The following is a 21260-nucleotide window of genomic DNA, read 5'->3' as shown; positions in this document are numbered from 1 at the left end:
TAATGCCCCACTTCGTAACTTTTCTTTCCTACTATGAACTCTGGAGGATATATGCACGTCTTCCTGTGCAATGTAAGCCAAGTGGCGTTGCTGGAAAGACGGCTGACTCACCGTACTTACTTCTATCTCAGAGTATTATAGTTTGAATCAAGCGTCACACAGATACATAACACGCAAAGTAATATTAAGAACATATTCATCACACACCCGAGTCCTCAACTGAGACTATGGACGAGTACTTCTCTTTATCCTTTGTCTCATACACAGATTGAGACTCACACAGTACTCACCACGTGGAAGTACTCCTCTCTAATTTCAAGTCCTGCACACGCCAATTCTTAAATATTTCCAACTTATAGTACACACGCTAGTAATTCGGCTTAACTAAGCACTCGGAAGTATTTCAACTTATAGCTACACGTGGTTTCATTGTGACCGTTGGTCACTTCCGAAGATTACTACGATCCCCTTAATATTACCTGCCTGACATTTAATTCTCCCCACAAAAGTTCATGAAATAGAGAAATTATTATTCTAAACTAATCTTAAGTATTTCACATGCGTACCATGTCTCCACTCTTTTGTCTTTACGAAGCACACCTAAGAAAGGTCTTACCAACACTAGATCCAGCGGCAGAGTGCTGAAGCATGACCGTTCTTCAGGTCATCTCGCACCTCAGTCGAGTTGGGGGAAGACCATGCTACCCATTGGTCAGCCACATTTCAGGCACTCAAAGCTCCGGTAAAATTCATCTCTTTGGTTCCACCAAAGGTGACCAAAAGATCGTCTCAAAGAGATCATATATTCACATTCACTATCTGCGGTCAGCAGATGACCATCCATTCATTCATTTCACGGATCTCACCAAGCTGGATGAAGGGATTTATTTTGTGGGAGTGCACAAGTGATCAATTAAATAAATAAACTGTCATTCTTTCCCACACTGGTATCCGGCTTCGCTGTATTAATTGAAATTGAGTTGTTATTATTAGAAAAAATATGTTGTACTGACAAGAATAACGAAGAATGTTGTACCTATTTTCAATGTCGGGTGGTACTGTACCCTTTCAATACATCATTGTGAATTATCACATTCGTAATCTTTTGTGTTTGAGTTCTCACGTACTCCGTCGCGGCAAGCTAGCGTTTGGTCGGTCGGTCCTTGACTGTCCCTTGATTGGGTCCGCACGAATTAAGTGTAGTTGGACTCACCACCTGTCTTGCCGGAGTGAACGAGGGCAGACCTATCGCCTGAAGATTCCTGAGTGCTGTTTGCTTAATTATTCTTTGGCAATGTTAATGTTGCTGTAATTTATTTTAAAAGGTTTCTTGGGGCTTTACTGTATTTTATATTTTCAATTGGTCAAAGTTAAATAAGGGCCTTCAGCCCTGGAAACATGTTCACAGAGTTTCTTTCAAGTCCAAACATTATTGCTTTCTGCTCCTGAAAGGTTATTCTAATTTCCTGTGAAAGATTTTATAAGTTATTGTGGACCTTCCGCCGTTGGTGTTGCAAAAGGAAATTTGTAAACTTAATGTATTGTTATACCGATTGTTGCAATATAAGAGGTGCATTCAAGTTCTAAGGCCTCCGATTTTTTTTCTCCGGACTGGAAAGAGATAGAAACATGTGCATTGTTTTAAAATGAGGCCGCGTTCATTGTCAATTCGTCCCAGAGATGGCAGCACCGTACGGCAGATGGAATTTTACCGCCAGCGGCGAGAATGAGAACTGTTTTAAATACTTAAAATGGCGACGTTTTCCTTACTTGAACAGTGTTCAATCATTCGATTTCTGAATTTTCGTGGTGTGAAACCAATTGAAATTCATTGACAGTTGAAGGACACATGTGGTGATGGAGTTATGGATGTGTCGAAAGTGCATTCGTGGGTGCGACAGTTTAATGAAGGCAGAACATCGTGTGACAACAAACCGAAACAACCTCGGGCTCGCACAAGCTGGTATGACGACGTGATCGAGAAAGTGGAGAGAATTGTTTTGGGGGATCGCCGAATGACTGTTGAACACATCGCCTCCAGAGTTGGCATTTCTGTGGGTTCTGTGCACACAATCCTGCATGACGACCTGAAAATGCGAAAAGTGTCATCCAGGTGGGTGCCACGAATGCTGACGGACGACCACATGGCTGCCCGTGAGGCATGTTGCCGAGCAATGTTGACGCACAACGACAACATGAATGGGACTTTCTTTTCGTTGGTTGTGACAATGGATGAGACGTGGATGCCATTTTTCAATCCAGAAACAAAGCGCTAGTCAGCTCAATGGAAGCACACAGATTCACCGCCACCAAAAAAATTTCGGGTAACCGCCAGTGCTGAAAAAATGATGGTGTCCATGTTCTGGGACAGCGAGGGCGTAATCCTTACCCATTACGTTCCAGGTAACACGTAACAGGTGCATGCTACGAAATTGTTTTGAAGAACAAATTCCTTCCTGCACTGCAACAAAAACATCCGGGAAGGGCTGCGCGTGTGCTTTTTCACCAAGACAACGCACCCGCACATCGATCTAACGTTACGCAACAGTTTCTTCGTGATAACAACTTTGAGGTGATTCCACTTGCTCCCTACTCACCTCACCCGGCTCCTAGTTGCTTTTGGCTTTTTCCAACAATGAAAGACACTCTCCATGGCCGCACATTCACCAGCTGTGCTGCTATTGCCTCAGCGATTTTCCAGTGGTCAAAACAGACTCCTAAAGAAGCCTTCGCCGCTGCCATGTGATCATGGCGACAGCGTTGTGAAAAATGTGTTCGTCTGCAGGGCGATTACTTCGAGATGTAACGCCAGTTTCATCGATTTCGGGTGAGTAGTTAACTAGAAAAAAAATCGGAGGCCTTATAACTTGAATGCACCTCGTATATATATTTCCTTAATTTTTAGAATTTAACCTTGCGGCCTTCAGCCATTTTATAGCGTTTGTTTATCTCTTTCTGTGCACCTTGCGGGCCATAAGCCTTTTAGCATCTTAAAACATTGTGACCTTCTGCCTTAAGTAATTATCATAGCATATTTGGAATTTTGAAGATTTAATCCGGCGGCCTTCAGCCGCTCCGCATGCTGATCTCATAGATGTACACGATTTATCTTATTCTTAAATTTAGCTGTGTGTCATGTCTTTTGAAAATGGAACTTATTCTAAAGCATCTGTTTGGAGGCCTTCAGCTGCGAAGCAAATTTAAATCTTTCAAATGTGTGTTTGTGAACTAAATTATAAGAAATAACAGTTGTGAAGTGAATCCGATCGCAACTCCCTTGGCCGTTTCCACAACCCTAATTACCTGTTAGTCCAGCTTGATTTAGCGGGCGTTTCAGTGACATACATGTAGAAAGAAACAAATTATTAGAATAACTGAAAAATTACAGATTTATTCAAGAGAAAGAGTTTCACGAGTAAGTCAGTAACACGTCGTTCCAACTGCGGCCCTCATGCAAACTGTTATACGGCTTGGTGTTGAGTGACAGAGTTGTTGGGTGTTCTGCTGACGGATATCGTGCGAAATTCTGTCCAGGTGGCTTGTTAAATCGTCAAAGTTCCGAGCTGGTTGTGGGGCACTGCCCATAAAGTTCCAGACGTTCTCAACTGAGGAGAAATCCGGTAACCTTTCTGCCAAAGTAGGATTTGGGATACAGGAAGGGAATCACTAGAGAGTTTCGCTGTTTTTGGGCTGGCGTTTGGAGGAACACGGTGGCTTGCCATGAAGGGGAACAAAACGGGGAGTACAATATTGTTGACGTATCACTGTGCCGCAAGCCTGTCGCGGGTGACAACCTAGCGGGTCATGCTCTGAAATGGACTGGTACCCCAGACCATCACACCTGGATGTCGGTCTGTACGGCGGGTGACTATCAGTTTAGTATCCCAGTGATGTCTGGGGAGTCTCCAGAGAGATCTAACTGCGAAGACGTGTCTGGAGACGCCCAAGACATCGATGGGATACTATCCTGATTGTCACCCGCCATACGGTCCGACATCCAGGAGTGATGGTCTGGGGTACCAGTCCTTTTCATAGCATGACCCGTTTGGTCGGCCGGAGTGGCCGAGCGGTTCTAGTCGCTTCAGGCTGGAACCGCGCGACCGCTACGGTCGCAGGTTCGAATCCTGCCTCGGGCTTGGATGTGTGTGACGTCCTTAGGTTAGTTAGGTTTAAGTAGTTCTAAGTTCTAGGGGACTGATGACCTCAGATGTTAAGTCCCATAGTGCTTAGAGCCATTTGAACCATGACCCGTTTGGTTGTCATCCGCGGCAGCTTGCGGCACACCGATACGTTTCCAATATTGTACGCCCCGTTTTGTTGTCCTCGATTGCAATCCATCCTTGGCTTTCATTTCAGCAAGATAACGCCTGCCCTCACTTGGCGAGGGTTTCTACTGCTTGTCTTCATGCAAACTAAATCTTATTTTGCCCAGAAGGACCCCAAACGAGCTCGGCATTTGGACGATCTAACGTGCCAACGAGACTGAATATCACACGATATCCATCACGCGAACATCCAAAAAATCTATTGATCTATACCAAGCCGAATAATAGCTTGCATAAGAGCCAGATGTTAACCAACGCGTTAATAATTTCCTCAATATCTGAAGCTCGTTCTCTTGAATAAATCAGTTTTTCTGAATTTTTAAGCATCCTCAGGACGTCACATTTACCAATTTAGGTACTATTCAGATAATTATTTGGTGGTCCGACGTTTTTTCTTTGTTTTCTTGTGTATACGGATTAATCATCCTATGGTATAGGCCGATTTAATTAAGCTTCGGAAAAGTTTACTTACTCCATCATATGCATGGGTGTAGTCTACAAATGCCATGCAGTTTTCATTATTGTCTTGTATTCTTTTCTCTGTCAGTTGCTTTATAATGAACACATTATCGGTACAACATCCGTTCTTCCTAAAACCGTCCTGCTCTCCTGCAAAAGGAACACTATTTACCATGTGTGAAACTTTATAACGTCAAAACAGGACCATTTATTTCAGGATGATGTCCTGTGACATCCACGTCAGCCGATCAGCAGCGGTTATTTCTTCTGTTTTCCTGTGTTGCAGGTGAGTGAAGCAGCAAAACCACAATCGCGTTTCGATGATGGCATGGCATGCCATGGAAAGTGTCTCTGTTTCATGACTGCAGCTATCGGTAAGTGGCAAAGCAACAGCTCTAACACTGCAGCGTACCTCTGTTTATAATGTGCCATGATGTGCATTCATCTGTGCGGAAGAAAAGATACGAGAATGCAATTAGCGAGAGAAGAATTCAAGGTAAATGGAGACTGACCATTAAGGTAATTGAAGATCGTAAGAAAAGTGAAGTATTAGTCCTCCTCGGGAGAAAAGTGGAAGACAGTAGGAAAAATTTAATTTATGTATCTTGGAAAGCAAGTCACTGAGGTCAGCAGAGAAATTGATAACTTATTTCTGATTATGAGTTTTTTTCTGTCAAACAAAGAGTAAGAGGAAAATGATTTGCGTCCCTGTCTGGGCGTGGGATCGGTTCCCGGTACCTCTTTACATTTTTTTCCTTATGTAAGGACGTTCATTCTGGGTCAAGTGAGGAACTCCTCCCAAACAGGCCATGAAGGCCCAAAGGTACCGACCGGCCGTCCTGTCATCCTCACCAACAGGCGTCACTGGATGCGATATGGAGGGGAATGTGGTCGGCACACCGCTCTCTCGGCCGTAAGTCAGTTTCCGAGACCGGAGCCGCTACTTCTCAATCAGGTAGCTCCTCAGTTTGTCCACAAGGGCTGAGTGCACCCCGCTTGCCAACAGCGCTCGGAAGGCCGGATGGTCACCCATCCAAGTGCTAGCCCAGCCTGACACCGCTTACCTTCGGTGATCTGACGGGAACCGGTGTTACCTCTGCGGCAAGCCCGTTGGCCCGAAGTGAGCAGCTGCTTGAATATAAAAAAGCATTAGCGCCACCTGGATTCATCTGGTGGTAATAAAGCCTGGAGGGAAAGGCGACATAATGATCAGGCGTTCCACGATCATGCACGGCCCAATCACATTAATCTGACCATCACTCGTACGTCGGACGTAAATGGTCGATAAAACTCCACAGACGGCAGGTGGCAGCATTAGCAGTGGAGGGAACACAGAGTGCGTCGAGGGTTGCGGAAAAAATATGAAGTCTACATCGTCATCTACGCATACACTCCGCAAGCCACAGCACGGTACGTGGCGGAGGGTACCCTGTACTAGTCATTTCCTTTCCTATTCCACTCGCAAATATACCGAGGGAAAATCGGCTGTCTATTGCCTCCCCATTGCCTAAATTTCTCGAATCATGTCTTCTTGGTCCTTGTTGATGTTGTTGTGGTCTTCAGTCCTGAGACTGGTTTGATGCAGCTCTCCATGCTACTCTATCCTGTGCAAGCTTCTTCATCTCCCAGTACCTACTGCAACCTACATCCTTCTGAATCCGCTTAGTGTATTCATCTCTTGGTCTCCCCCTACGATTTTTACCCTCCACGCTGCCCTCAAATACTAAATTGGTGATCCCTTGATGCCTCAGAACATGTCCTACCAACCGATCCATTCTTCTGGTCAAGTTGTGCCACAAACTTCTCTTCTCCCCAATCCTATTCAATACTTCCTCATTAGTTATGTGATCTACCCATCTAATCTTCAGCATTCTGTAGCACCACATTTCGAAAGCTTCTATTCTCTTCTTGTCCAAACTATTTACCATCCATGTTTCACTTCCATACATGGCTACTCTCCATACAAATACTTTCAGAAATGACTTCCTGACACTTAAATCTATACTCGATGTTAACAAATTTCTCTTCTTCAGAAACCCTTTCCTTGCCATTGCCAGTCTACATTTTATATCCTCTCTACTTCGACCATCATCAGTTATTTTGCTCCCCAAATAGCAAAACTCCTTTATTACTTTAAGTGTCTCATTTCCTAATCTACTTCCCTCAGCATCGCCCGACTTAATTCGACTACATTCCATTATCCTCGTTTTGCTTTTGTTGATGTTCATCTTATATCCTCCTTTCAAGGCACTGTCCATTCCGTTCAACTGCACTTCCAGGTCCTTTGCTGTCTCTGACAGAATTACAATGTCATCGGCAAACCTCAAAGTTTTTATTTCTTCTCCATGGATGGTCCTTAGGCGCAATGTATGTTGGGTGCAGTAGACTTGTCCAGCAATCAGCTTCAAATGCCGGTTCTCTAAATTTTCTGAACAGTGTTTCTCAAAAGGGACGTCGCCTTCCCTGCAAGGATTCTCATTTGAGTTCTCGAAGCATCTCCGTAACACTTTAAGCTTTCCCGGCGAGACGTTGCCATGTTGATTAATCGGTTTACTGCCGGTTATTCGCGTCTTTCCTGCACGATATTTCAGCCGCGTGACCCGCAGTCTTCTTCAGGTGCTGTCTGATACTGATTACGGTGTGAAACGAGTCCGGTATTTATGCCTACGCACTGCTAGGCGTTCCCTCTGCGGCTCGCGCCGCGTCTGGTGCTCTGTCCATGGTGTGCGCCGACCAATAGCGACGGCTGTAGCATTTTCCTCTGGCCGCGGCTGTTCCGAACGCTGTGCGCGAACTTTGTGGTTATTTTCCGTTGTCAATATAGCTGAATTAAGTTCTGAATGTCGTCCGAACTGTGCCAGACATCTAGTCTTCCGATTGTCGTCATTTGAGTCCTTCTGTTAATTAGGACGTTCTGTTACCGCGCTGTGTCGTATTATGTGTTATGTCCGAAGTTCTGTCACCCCCCCCCCCCCCCCCCCATGAGAGGCTGTAGCGTCATTTTCAGCCCGATTGTGTTCAAATCGTCGCTCGAGACTCGAAAGAGCGTCCTCAGATACTTTCTCTGTTGTCTGGAGGTGCCATTTCATGTACGTCCTTAGTTACATGTACTGGGCTGTCATCTCTAATTCCATCCTTATGTTAAGCCGTCGTAAAGGTGAAAGGTAGACGGTCCCCACATCAATGTCCACTGATATGTGTCCGTGAACTGGGTGTGTATTAATTATTTCTAAAAAAATATTTTAATTGTGAAAAGGGCACATAACTTACGTATATGTTAGACACACAACTGAATGTAGAATATCAAGTTTTGTTCCCGCCTAACTATGTTAGTTCTTGATGATCCCACTAGCAGCATGCACGAATGATTTATTCCAATAGTCATCATGGAATCACAGATTATTTTAAAAATGGTGCTAAGACAGCTAAACTAGTTTTATACTGTCGCTTGACACTTCATACATTGAATGTTTCTTTCGAAATACAGGTGTTAAAACTATTAAAATAAAACTGAATGAAATGGCCAATTCTCCGCTGTAGCCGTATTTGTTCACTTCACTTATAAACCCACACAACCCCTTTCGCAGCTCGTGTCATTTTCTTGTGCAAATATCTGTACAAAATAGTTTTTACATTAATGCAGTTGTCCGAGATATCCTAAAATACTGAATGACTACACATAAACACGGAAGAAAATACTACGCAACTTGCTAGGTAACTGGTGTGGATCACATACTAACCAAAAGAACGTGCTTATATGCACCTAATAAACGCATCTTGTATGTTTACACCTAAAGAAAGGACTTATAAATGCAATGTCATATCTTACAAAATTCAGCAATCCTAAAGTGGTAAAAAACCATCATCAGATGATAAGAAGACAACCGTCGACGATGAAATTCATGTCTGAAACGAAAGAATATAATTAGCGATCAGAACCGATCCCTAACTAAAGAACAGCGAAATAGTAGTTCAAATGAAAAATATATGGGGGCCATCCCCATGTGACGTGGACCAATTGCCAAAACCGAGACTGTCTTGTGTTAAGTCGCGAACAATTAAAAAATGGTTCAAATGGCTCTACTCACTATGCGACTTAACTTATGAGGTCATCAGTCGCCTAGAACTTAGAACTACAGAGTTATTACAAATGATTGAAGCGATTTCACAGCTCTACAATAACTTTATTATTTGAGATACTTTCACAATGCTTTGCACACACATACAAAAACTCAAAAAGTCTATTTAGGCATTCACAAATGTTCGATATGTGCCCCTTTAGTGATTCGGCAGACATCAAGCCGATAATCAAGTTCCTCCCACACTGGGCGCAGCATGTCCCCAAAAATGAGTTCGAAAGCATCGTTGATGCGAGCGCGCAGTTCTGGCACGTTTCTTGGTAGAGGAGGTTTAAACACTGAATCTTTCACATAACCCCCCAGAAAGAAATCGCATGGGGTTAAGTCGGGAGAGCGTGGAGGCCATGACATGAATTGCTGATCATGATCTCCACCACGACCGATCCATCGGTTTTCCAACCTCCTGTTTAAGAAATGCCGAACATCACGATGGAAGTGCGGTGGAGCACCATCCTGTTGAAAGATGAAGTCGGCGCTGTCGGTCTCCAGTTGTGGCATGAGCCAATTTTCCAGCATGTCCAGATACACGTGTCCTGTAACGTTTTTTTCACAGAAGAGAAAGGGGCCGTAAACTTTAAACCGTGAGATTGCACAAAACACATTAACTATTGGTGAATTGCGAATTTGTTGCACGAATGCGTGAGGATTCTCTACCGCCCAGATTCGCACATTGTGTCTGTTCACTTCACTATTAAGAAAAAATGTTGCTTCATCACTGAAAACAAGTTTCGCACTGAACGCATCCTCTTCCATGAGCTGTTGCAACCGCGCCGAAAATTCAAAGCGTTTGACTTTGTCATCGGGTGTCAGGGCTTGTAGCAATTGTAAACGGTAAGGCTTCTGCTTTAGCCTTTTCTGTAAGATTTTCCAAACCGTCGGCTGTGGTACGTTTAGCTCCCTGTTTGCTTTATTCGTCGCCTTCCGCGGGCTACGCGTGAAACTTGCCCGCACGCGTTCAACCGTTTCTTCGCTCACTGCAGGTCGACCCGTTGATTTCCCCTTACAGAGGCATCCAGAAGCTTTAAACTGCGCATACCATCACCGAATGGAGTTAGCAGTTGGTGAACCTTTGTTGAACATGGTCCTGAAGTGTCGTTGCACTGTTATGACTGACTGATGTGAGTGCATTTCAAGCATGACATACGCTTTCTCGGCTCCTGTCGCCATTTTGTCTCACTGCGCTCTCGAGCACTCTGGCGGCAGAAACCTGAAGTGCGGCTTCAGCCGAACAAAACTTTATGAGCTTTTCTACGTATCTGTAGTGTGTCGTGACCATATGTCAATGAATGGAGCTACAGTGAATTTATGAAATCGCTTCAATCATTTGTAATAGCCCTGTAATTAAACCTAACTAACCTAAGGACTTCAGACACATCCATGCCCGAGGCAGAATTCGAACCGGCGACCGTAGCGGTCGCTCGGTTCCAGACTGTAGCGCCCAGAAACGGACGGCCATTCCGGCTGCCGAACAATTATTTATATATATATATATATATATATATATATATACTCCTGGAAATGGAAAAAAGAACACATTGACACCGGTGTGTCAGACCCAACATACTTGCTCCGGACACTGCGAGAGGGCTGTACAAGCAATGATCACACGCACGGCACAGCGGACACACCAGGAGCCGCGGTGTTGGCCGTCGAATGGCGCTAGCTGCGCAGCATTTGTGCACCGCCGCCGTCAGTGTCAGCCAGTTTGCCGTGGCATACGGAGCTCCATCGCAGTCTTTAACACTGGTAGCATGCCGCGACAGCGTGGACGTGAACCGTATGTGCAGTTGACGGACTTTGAGCGAGGGCGTATAGTGGGCATGCGGGAGGCCGGGTGGACGTACCGCCAAATTGCTCAACACGTGGGGCGTGAGGTCTCCACAGTACATCGATGTTGTCGCCAGTGGTCGGCGGAAGGTGCACGTGCCCGTCGACCTGGGACCGGACCGCAGCGACGCACGGATGCACGCCAAGACCGTAGGATCCTACGCAGTGCCGTAGGGGACCGCACCGCCACTTCCCAGCAAATTAGGGACACTGTTGCTCCTGGGGTATCGGCGAGGACCATTCGCAACCGTCTCCATGAATCTGGGCTACGGTCCCGCACACCGTTAGGCCGTCTTCCGCTCACGCCCCAACATCGTGCAGCCCGCCTCCAGTGGTGTCGCGACAGGCGTGAATGGAGGGACGAATGGAGACGTGTCGTCTTCAGCGATGAGAGTCGCTTCTGCCTTGGTGCCAATGATGGTCGTATGCGTGTTTGGCGCCGTGCAGGTGAGTGCCACAGTCAGGACTGCATACGACCGAGGCACACATGGCCAACACCCGGCATCATGGTGTGGGGAGCGATCTCCTACACTGGCCGTACACCACTGGTGATCGTCGAGGGGACACTGAATAGTGCACGGTACATCCAAACCGTCATCGAACCCATCGTTCTACCATTCCTAGACCGGCAAGGGAACTTGCTGTTCCAACAGGACAATGCACGTCCGCATGTATCCCGTGCCACCCAACGTGCTCTAGAAGGTGTAAGTCAACTACCCTGGCCAGCAAGATCTCCAGATCTGTCCCCCATTGAGCATGTTTGGGACTGGATGAAGCGTCGTCTCACGCGGTCTGCACGTCCAGCACGAACGCTGGTCCAACTGAGGCGCCAGGTGGAAATGGCATGGCATGCCGTTCCACAGGACTACAACCAGCATCTCTACGATCGTCTCCATGGGAGAATAGCAGCCTGCATTGCTGCGAAAGGTGGATATACACTGTACTAGTGCCGACATTGTGCATGCTCTGTTGCCTGTGTCTATGTGCCTGTGGTTCTGTCAGTGTGATCATGTGATGTATCTGACCCCAGGAATGTGGCAATAAAGTTTCCCCGTATGCCGCTGTAATGTACATGTGTGTCAGTGAAAAAGACCAATAAAAAGCTGTTACCATATGGACGTAATGTGCTGTTCCAGTCTCTTCTGTCCCTAAGGTCCATCACCGTTCCCTTTGGATCCCTACGTAATTCGATGCTCTCCGATACACACGATCGAACAGCGGGGGAGTGGTACTCAAGCGTCAACTTTAGGTTACAATATCTCCGGATGTAATTAATATTTTACAATGCAACAAACGGCACTGATTACGTATTTGTTTATATGTTCTGATGTGCTAACAAAACTAACGGGGTCCTATTTAAAAAAACGTAGGTTTGTGTTAAAAAACATACTTCCGAGCAATTTGGTATGGTTTGTATTAAACAATTACACTAGCCCCTCTCCTTACGTTCGGTCTGTGGAATCTGTTCGTCAGTATTTGATGTGGTTTACGAAATATATCCACCGGTAATGTTAGGTGACTCACCGTGTATTCATGTTATGAAGAGCAAGTTACAGGCGCATAGCTGTAATTGTTCATTTGTGTTTCATAATACGTATGAATCTTTGACGTGGTGTTTGCATTTTCGTGAACACTATCTATCAGTTACGATGATTTGAAAATCGGTCCCCTTCCGAAATTAGTCAAATGGTTCTGAGCACTATGGGACTCAACGTCTTAGGTCATAAGTCCCCTATAACTTAGAACTACTTAAACCTAACTAACCTAAGGGCATCACACACAACCATGCCCGAGGCAGGATTCGAACCTGCGACCGTAGCAGTCCCGCGGTTCCGGACTGCAGCGCCAGAACCGCACGGCCACCGCGGCCGGCCCGAAATTAGTCACCGAGTAAATAAAAATGTGGTATTTGGTAGTTTGGCTGGTTTTTCGTTCTCCCAATTAGCGGAAGTTACTGGCCTGCAGTTACTCTAGTGTGCTGGAAGTACGTAAACTCATTTTGTAATTACGAGCTGTTTTTATACAAGCGTTAATTAGAATTGCCACTGTCAGTTCCACAAAAATGGCTAAGATTATGCCTCAGCGTCATACGAGGGCAGTTCAATAAGTAATGCAACACTTTCTCTTTCTCGGCCAATTTTGGTTGAAAAAACCGGACATTTCTTGTGGAATATTTTCAAACATTCCCGCTTCGTCTCGTATAGTTTCATTGACTTCCGACAGGTGGCAGCGCTGTACGGAGCTGTTAAAATGGCGTCTGTAACGGATGTGCGTTGCAAACAACGGGCAGTGATCGAGTTTCTTTTGGCGGAAAACAAGGGCATCTCAGATATTCATAGGCGCTTGCAGAATGTCTACGGTGATCTGGCAGTGGACAAAAGCACGATGAGTCGTTGGGCAAAGCGTGTGTCATCATCGCCGCAAGGTCAAGCAAGACTGTCTGATCTCCCGCGTGCGGGCCGGCCGTACACAGCTGTGACTCCTGCAATGGCGGAGCGTGCGAACACACTCGTTAGAGATGATCGACGGATCACCATCAAACAACTCAGTGCTCTACTTGACATCTCTGTTGGTAGTGCTGTCACAATTGTTCACCAGTTGGGATATTCAAAGGTTTGTTCCCGCTGGGTCCCTCGTTGCCTAACCGAACACAATAAAGAGCAAAGGAGAACCATCTGTGCGGAACTGCTTGCTCGTCGTGTGGCTGAGGGTGACAATTTCTTGTCAAAGATTGTTACAGGCGATGAAACATGGGTTCATCACTTCGAACCTGAAACAAAACGGCAATCAATGGAGTGGCGCCACACCCACTCCCCTACCGAGAAAAAGTTTAAAGCCATACCCTCAGCCGGTAAAGTCACGGTTACAGTCTTCTGGGACGCTGAAGGGGTTATTCTGTTCGATGTCCTTCCCCATGGTCAAACGGTCAACTCTGAAGTGTATTGTGCTACTCTTCAGAAATTGAAGAAACGACTTCAGCGTGTTCGTAGGCACAAAAATCTGAACGAACTTCTCCTCCATGACAACGCAAGACCTCAATGTCTTCGCCCCGAGAGGAGCTCACTAAACTTCAGTGGACTGTTCTTCCTCATGCACCCTACAGCCCCGATCTCGCACCGTCGGATTTCCATATGTTTGGCCCAATGAAGGACGCAATCCGTGGGAGGCACTACGCGGATGATGGAGAAGTTATTGATGCAGTACGACATTGGCTCCGACATCGACCAGCGGAATGGTACCGTGCAGGCATACAGGCCCTCATTTCAAGGTGGCGTAAGGCCATAGCATTGAATGGAGATTACGTTGAAAAATAGTGTTGTGTAGCTAAAAGATTTGGGAATAACGTGGTGTATTTCAATGATGAATAAAACAACCCCTGTTTCAGAAAAAAAAGTGTTGCATTACTTATTGAACTGCCCTCGTATATACTGGAGAGCCGAGCAGTCCCTATTGCAAAATGCTCAAAGTGCAGCGCCAAGTGACTGCGCGGGCCTGTGAGCAAGTCGCCGGGCGCCGGACGGAAGAGGCCCTCTCTGCTCGCTACTCCTCCCTACTCCTACTCCTACTCCTACTCCACCGCCTCAGCAGGACGGGACAGGACAGAGGCTGCACAAGATAAAGGCGAGGGCGCCGCTGCCGACTGCGGAGGCAGAATAGCGGAGCGGAAGCAGAGGGAAAAATTCCTCCCTCCAGACTCCTGGGGGCGGGCGGAGGTCCGCCGGGGTGAGGCGTGCCGCCGCCGGCCACCCTTCAAAGAGGGGTGCATTAGCGAAATGGTGCGGAAATAGGCCGGGTCCCCGCCGCGGGGGGTGTTCTCTGGAGGTCGCATATAGCGCCGCCTGCAAAGGGCCGCACAACGGATTCTCTTAAAGAAATGTCCCGCGGTCGGCCGGGGCGCACTCAATGCTCACCTCGCAGGCGAGTCCGAGCCACTGCCTCAAGGAGGAGCCCTCAAATCCTTATTGCTCTGCTCACTTTTGGATTACTTGCGATTCAGCGATCATCCTTATACACATACACTGACCAGCCAGAACCTTATGACGATCCACCTAATAGCCGGAATTCAGATAGCAGCGGCGACACGTATGGAAGCAATGATGCCCAGGTGGGTCTTTAGCACGACATCTGCGCACACAAGTCAGCTGATTCCTGTAAAAACCATGGAGGGGGACAATGAGCTCTGATGCCACGTTCACTCATATCCCAGATGTGTGGGATCGGTTTCCATAACTAGCGAGTTCGGGGGCCTGTACATATCCTGAACTCGGCACTTTGATCCTCGAACTACTCCATGACACTTCTGACCTTGAGACATGGCACTTTGTTTTGCTGAAAAATGCGACTCTGTGGGCAAGTTCACTGAGGCTTTTTGCAGATCATGCTGTGGTGTATCGAGAGGTTGTAACAATGGAAAATTGTACTGAAATGCAGGAGGATCTGCAGCGAATTGACGCGTGGTGCAGGGAATGGCAACTGAATCTCAATGTAGACAAGTGTAATGTGCTGCGAATACACAGAAAGATAGATCCTTTATCATTTAGCTACAAAATAGCAGATCAGCAACTGGAAGCAGTTAATACCATACATTATCTGGGAGTACGCATTAGAAGTGATTTATAATGGAATGATCATATAATGTTGATCGTCGGTAAAGCAGGTGCCAGACTGAGATTCATTGGAAGAATCCTAAGCAAATGCAATCCGAAAACAAAGGAAGTAGGTTACAGTACGCTTGTTCGCCCACTGCTTGAATACTGCTCAGCAGTGTGGGATCCGTACCAGACAGGGTTGATACAAGACATAGAGAAGATCCAACGGAGAGCAGCGCGCTTCGTTACAGGATCATTTAGTAATCGCGAAAGCGTTACGGAGATGATAGATAAACTCCAGTGGAAGACTGCAGGAGAGACGCTCAGTAGCTTGGTACGGGCTTTTGTCAAAGTTTCGAGAACATACCTTCACCGAAGAGTCAAGCAGTGTATTGCTCCCTCCTACGTATATCTCGCGAAGAGACCATGAGGATAAAATCAGAGAGATTAGAGCCCACACAGACGCATACCGACAATCCTTCTTTCCGCGAACAATACGAGACTGGAATAGAAGGGAGAACCGATAGAGGTACTGAAGGTACCCTCCGCCACACACCGTCAGGTGGCTTGCGGAGTATGGATGTAGATGTAGATGTAAACATGATGATCATGAAGCGTTGTACTTGGTCTGGAACCAGGGCCGTCATTATGCCTTGGAGGAACTCCACTGCACCCATGGATGCCCACGTCCCCGTCCCACAATACAGGTTCAAGGAGACGGATACAAGCACTCCCATCGGCATGATGAAGAACGCAACGCTCTGCCACTGTGCCAGCGTTCAGTGTAGATGGTCACGTGACCATTTTATTCGTATTTTCCGATGTCGTGTTGTTAAAACTGGCACATACGTGGGACGTCAGCACTGTTTATTCAGACACACTTGCTATCTGCCCAGCATTAAAGCCTGAAGTTAGTTCTGTCACAGTTCGCCTAGGGGAGTAAGAATAGAAAAAAAAATTTTCACATGTTTCGGATATATTTCGCATTTTTATGTCACTATCAAATTTACAATTTTCTGAATAAAATTATATATACAGGGTTATTACAAATGATTGAAGCGATTTCACAGCTCTACAATAACTTTATTATTTGAGATATTTTCACAATGCTTTGCACACTCAAAGTTTTTTTAGGCATTCACAAATGTTCGATGTGTGCCTCCAGTTGTGGCATGAGCCAATTTTCCAGCATGTCCAGATACACGTGTCCTGTAACGTTTTTTTCACAGAAGAGAAAGGGGCCGTAAACTTTAAACCGTGAGATTGCACAAAACACATTAACTATTGGTGAATTGCGAATTTGTTGCACGAATGCGTGAGGATTCTCTACCGCCCAGATTCGCACATTGTGTCTGTTCACTTCACTATTAAGAAAAAATGTTGCTTCATCACTGAAAACAAGTTTCGCACTGAACGCATCCTCTTCCATGAGCTGTTGCAACCGCGCCGAAAATTCAAAGCGTTTGACTTTGTCATCGGGTGTCAGGGCTTGTAGCAATTGTAAACGGTAAGGCTTCTGCTTTAGCCTTTTCTGTAAGATTTTCCAAACCGTCGGCTGTGGTACGTTTAGCTCCCTGTTTGCTTTATTCGTCGCCTTCCGCGGGCTACGCGTGAAACTTGCCCGCACGCGTTCAACCGTTTCTTCGCTCACTGCAGGTCGACCCGTTGATTTCCCCTTACAGAGGCATCCAGAAGCTTTAAACTGCGCATACCATCACCGAATGGAGTTAGCAGTTGGTGAACCTTTGTTGAACATGGTCCTGAAGTGTCGTTGCACTGTTATGACTGACTGATGTGAGTGCATTTCAAGCATGACATACGCTTTCTCGGCTCCTGTCGCCATTTTGTCTCACTGCGCTCTCGAGCACTCTGGCGGCAGAAACCTGAAGTGCGGCTTCAGCCGAACAAAACTTTATGAGCTTTTCTACGTATCTGTAGTGTGTCGTGACCATATGTCAATGAATGGAGCTACAGTGAATTTATGAAATCGCTTCAATCATTTGTAATAGCCCTGTAATTAAACCTAACTAACCTAAGGACTTCAGACACATCCATGCCCGAGGCAGAATTCGAACCGGCGACCGTAGCGGTCGCTCGGTTCCAGACTGTAGCGCCCAGAAACGGACGGCCATTCCGGCTGCCGAACAATTATTTATATATATATATATATATATATATATATATACTCCTGGAAATGGAAAAAAGAACACATTGACACCGGTGTGTCAGACCCAACATACTTGCTCCGGACACTGCGAGAGGGCTGTACAAGCAATGATCACACGCACGGCACAGCGGACACACCAGGAGCCGCGGTGTTGGCCGTCGAATGGCGCTAGCTGCGCAGCATTTGTGCACCGCCGCCGTCAGTGTCAGCCAGTTTGCCGTGGCATACGGAGCTCCATCGCAGTCTTTAACACTGGTAGCATGCCGCGACAGCGTGGACGTGAACCGTATGTGCAGTTGACGGACTTTGAGCGAGGGCGTATAGTGGGCATGCGGGAGGCCGGGTGGACGTACCGCCAAATTGCTCAACACGTGGGGCGTGAGGTCTCCACAGTACATCGATGTTGTCGCCAGTGGTCGGCGGAAGGTGCACGTGCCCGTCGACCTGGGACCGGACCGCAGCGACGCACGGATGCACGCCAAGACCGTAGGATCCTACGCAGTGCCGTAGGGGACCGCACCGCCACTTCCCAGCAAATTAGGGACACTGTTGCTCCTGGGGTATCGGCGAGGACCATTCGCAACCGTCTCCATGAATCTGGGCTACGGTCCCGCACACCGTTAGGCCGTCTTCCGCTCACGCCCCAACATCGTGCAGCCCGCCTCCAGTGGTGTCGCGACAGGCGTGAATGGAGGGACGAATGGAGACGTGTCGTCTTCAGCGATGAGAGTCGCTTCTGCCTTGGTGCCAATGATGGTCGTATGCGTGTTTGGCGCCGTGCAGGTGAGTGCCACAGTCAGGACTGCATACGACCGAGGCACACATGGCCAACACCCGGCATCATGGTGTGGGGAGCGATCTCCTACACTGGCCGTACACCACTGGTGATCGTCGAGGGGACACTGAATAGTGCACGGTACATCCAAACCGTCATCGAACCCATCGTTCTACCATTCCTAGACCGGCAAGGGAACTTGCTGTTCCAACAGGACAATGCACGTCCGCATGTATCCCGTGCCACCCAACGTGCTCTAGAAGGTGTAAGTCAACTACCCTGGCCAGCAAGATCTCCAGATCTGTCCCCCATTGAGCATGTTTGGGACTGGATGAAGCGTCGTCTCACGCGGTCTGCACGTCCAGCACGAACGCTGGTCCAACTGAGGCGCCAGGTGGAAATGGCATGGCATGCCGTTCCACAGGACTACAACCAGCATCTCTACGATCGTCTCCATGGGAGAATAGCAGCCTGCATTGCTGCGAAAGGTGGATATACACTGTACTAGTGCCGACATTGTGCATGCTCTGTTGCCTGTGTCTATGTGCCTGTGGTTCTGTCAGTGTGATCATGTGATGTATCTGACCCCAGGAATGTGGCAATAAAGTTTCCCCGTATGCCGCTGTAATGTACATGTGTGTCAGTGAAAAAGACCAATAAAAAGCTGTTACCATATGGACGTAATGTGCTGTTCCAGTCTCTTCTGTCCCTAAGGTCCATCACCGTTCCCTTTGGATCCCTACGTAATTCGATGCTCTCCGATACACACGATCGAACAGCGGGGGAGTGGTACTCAAGCGTCAACTTTAGGTTACAATATCTCCGGATGTAATTAATATTTTACAATGCAACAAACGGCACTGATTACGTATTTGTTTATATGTTCTGATGTGCTAACAAAACTAACGGGGTCCTATTTAAAAAAACGTAGGTTTGTGTTAAAAAACATACTTCCGAGCAATTTGGTATGGTTTGTATTAAACAATTACACTAGCCCCTCTCCTTACGTTCGGTCTGTGGAATCTGTTCGTCAGTATTTGATGTGGTTTACGAAATATATCCACCGGTAATGTTAGGTGACTCACCGTGTATTCATGTTATGAAGAGCAAGTTACAGGCGCATAGCTGTAATTGTTCATTTGTGTTTCATAATACGTATGAATCTTTGACGTGGTGTTTGCATTTTCGTGAACACTATCTATCAGTTACGATGATTTGAAAATCGGTCCCCTTCCGAAATTAGTCAAATGGTTCTGAGCACTATGGGACTCAACGTCTTAGGTCATAAGTCCCCTATAACTTAGAACTACTTAAACCTAACTAACCTAAGGGCATCACACACAACCATGCCCGAGGCAGGATTCGAACCTGCGACCGTAGCAGTCCCGCGGTTCCGGACTGCAGCGCCAGAACCGCACGGCCACCGCGGCCGGCCCGAAATTAGTCACCGAGTAAATAAAAATGTGGTATTTGGTAGTTTGGCTGGTTTTTCGTTCTCCCAATTAGCGGAAGTTACTGGCCTGCAGTTACTCTAGTGTGCTGGAAGTACGTAAACTCATTTTGTAATTACGAGCTGTTTTTATACAAGCGTTAATTAGAATTGCCACTGTCAGTTCCACAAAAATGGCTAAGATTATGCCTCAGCGTCATACGAGGGCAGTTCAATAAGTAATGCAACACTTTCTCTTTCTCGGCCAATTTTGGTTGAAAAAACCGGACATTTCTTGTGGAATATTTTCAAACATTCCCGCTTCGTCTCGTATAGTTTCATTGACTTCCGACAGGTGGCAGCGCTGTACGGAGCTGTTAAAATGGCGTCTGTAACGGATGTGCGTTGCAAACAACGGGCAGTGATCGAGTTTCTTTTGGCGGAAAACAAGGGCATCTCAGATATTCATAGGCGCTTGCAGAATGTCTACGGTGATCTGGCAGTGGACAAAAGCACGATGAGTCGTTGGGCAAAGCGTGTGTCATCATCGCCGCAAGGTCAAGCAAGACTGTCTGATCTCCCGCGTGCGGGCCGGCCGTACACAGCTGTGACTCCTGCAATGGCGGAGCGTGCGAACACACTCGTTAGAGATGATCGACGGATCACCATCAAACAACTCAGTGCTCTACTTGACATCTCTGTTGGTAGTGCTGTCACAATTGTTCACCAGTTGGGATATTCAAAGGTTTGTTCCCGCTGGGTCCCTCGTTGCCTAACCGAACACAATAAAGAGCAAAGGAGAACCATCTGTGCGGAACTGCTTGCTCGTCGTGTGGCTGAGGGTGACAATTTCTTGTCAAAGATTGTTACAGGCGATGAAACATGGGTTCATCACTTCGAACCTGAAACAAAACGGCAATCAATGGAGTGGCGCCACACCCACTCCCCTACCGAGAAAAAGTTTAAAGCCATACCCTCAGCCGGTAAAGTCACGGTTACAGTCTTCTGGGACGCTGAAGGGGTTATTCTGTTCGATGTCCTTCCCCATGGTCAAACGGTCAACTCTGAAGTGTATTGTGCTACTCTTCAGAAATTGAAGAAACGACTTCAGCGTGTTCGTAGGCACAAAAATCTGAACGAACTTCTCCTCCATGACAACGCAAGACCTCAATGTCTTCGCCCCGAGAGGAGCTCACTAAACTTCAGTGGACTGTTCTTCCTCATGCACCCTACAGCCCCGATCTCGCACCGTCGGATTTCCATATGTTTGGCCCAATGAAGGACGCAATCCGTGGGAGGCACTACGCGGATGATGGAGAAGTTATTGATGCAGTACGACATTGGCTCCGACATCGACCAGCGGAATGGTACCGTGCAGGCATACAGGCCCTCATTTCAAGGTGGCGTAAGGCCATAGCATTGAATGGAGATTACGTTGAAAAATAGTGTTGTGTAGCTAAAAGATTTGGGAATAACGTGGTGTATTTCAATGATGAATAAAACAACCCCTGTTTCAGAAAAAAAAGTGTTGCATTACTTATTGAACTGCC

The sequence above is a fragment of the Schistocerca cancellata genome, chromosome 10 (assembly GCF_023864275.1).
Source record: "Schistocerca cancellata isolate TAMUIC-IGC-003103 chromosome 10, iqSchCanc2.1, whole genome shotgun sequence".
Lineage (NCBI taxonomy): Eukaryota > Metazoa > Arthropoda > Insecta > Orthoptera > Acrididae > Schistocerca > Schistocerca cancellata.
This window is presented reverse-complemented; position numbering follows the sequence as displayed.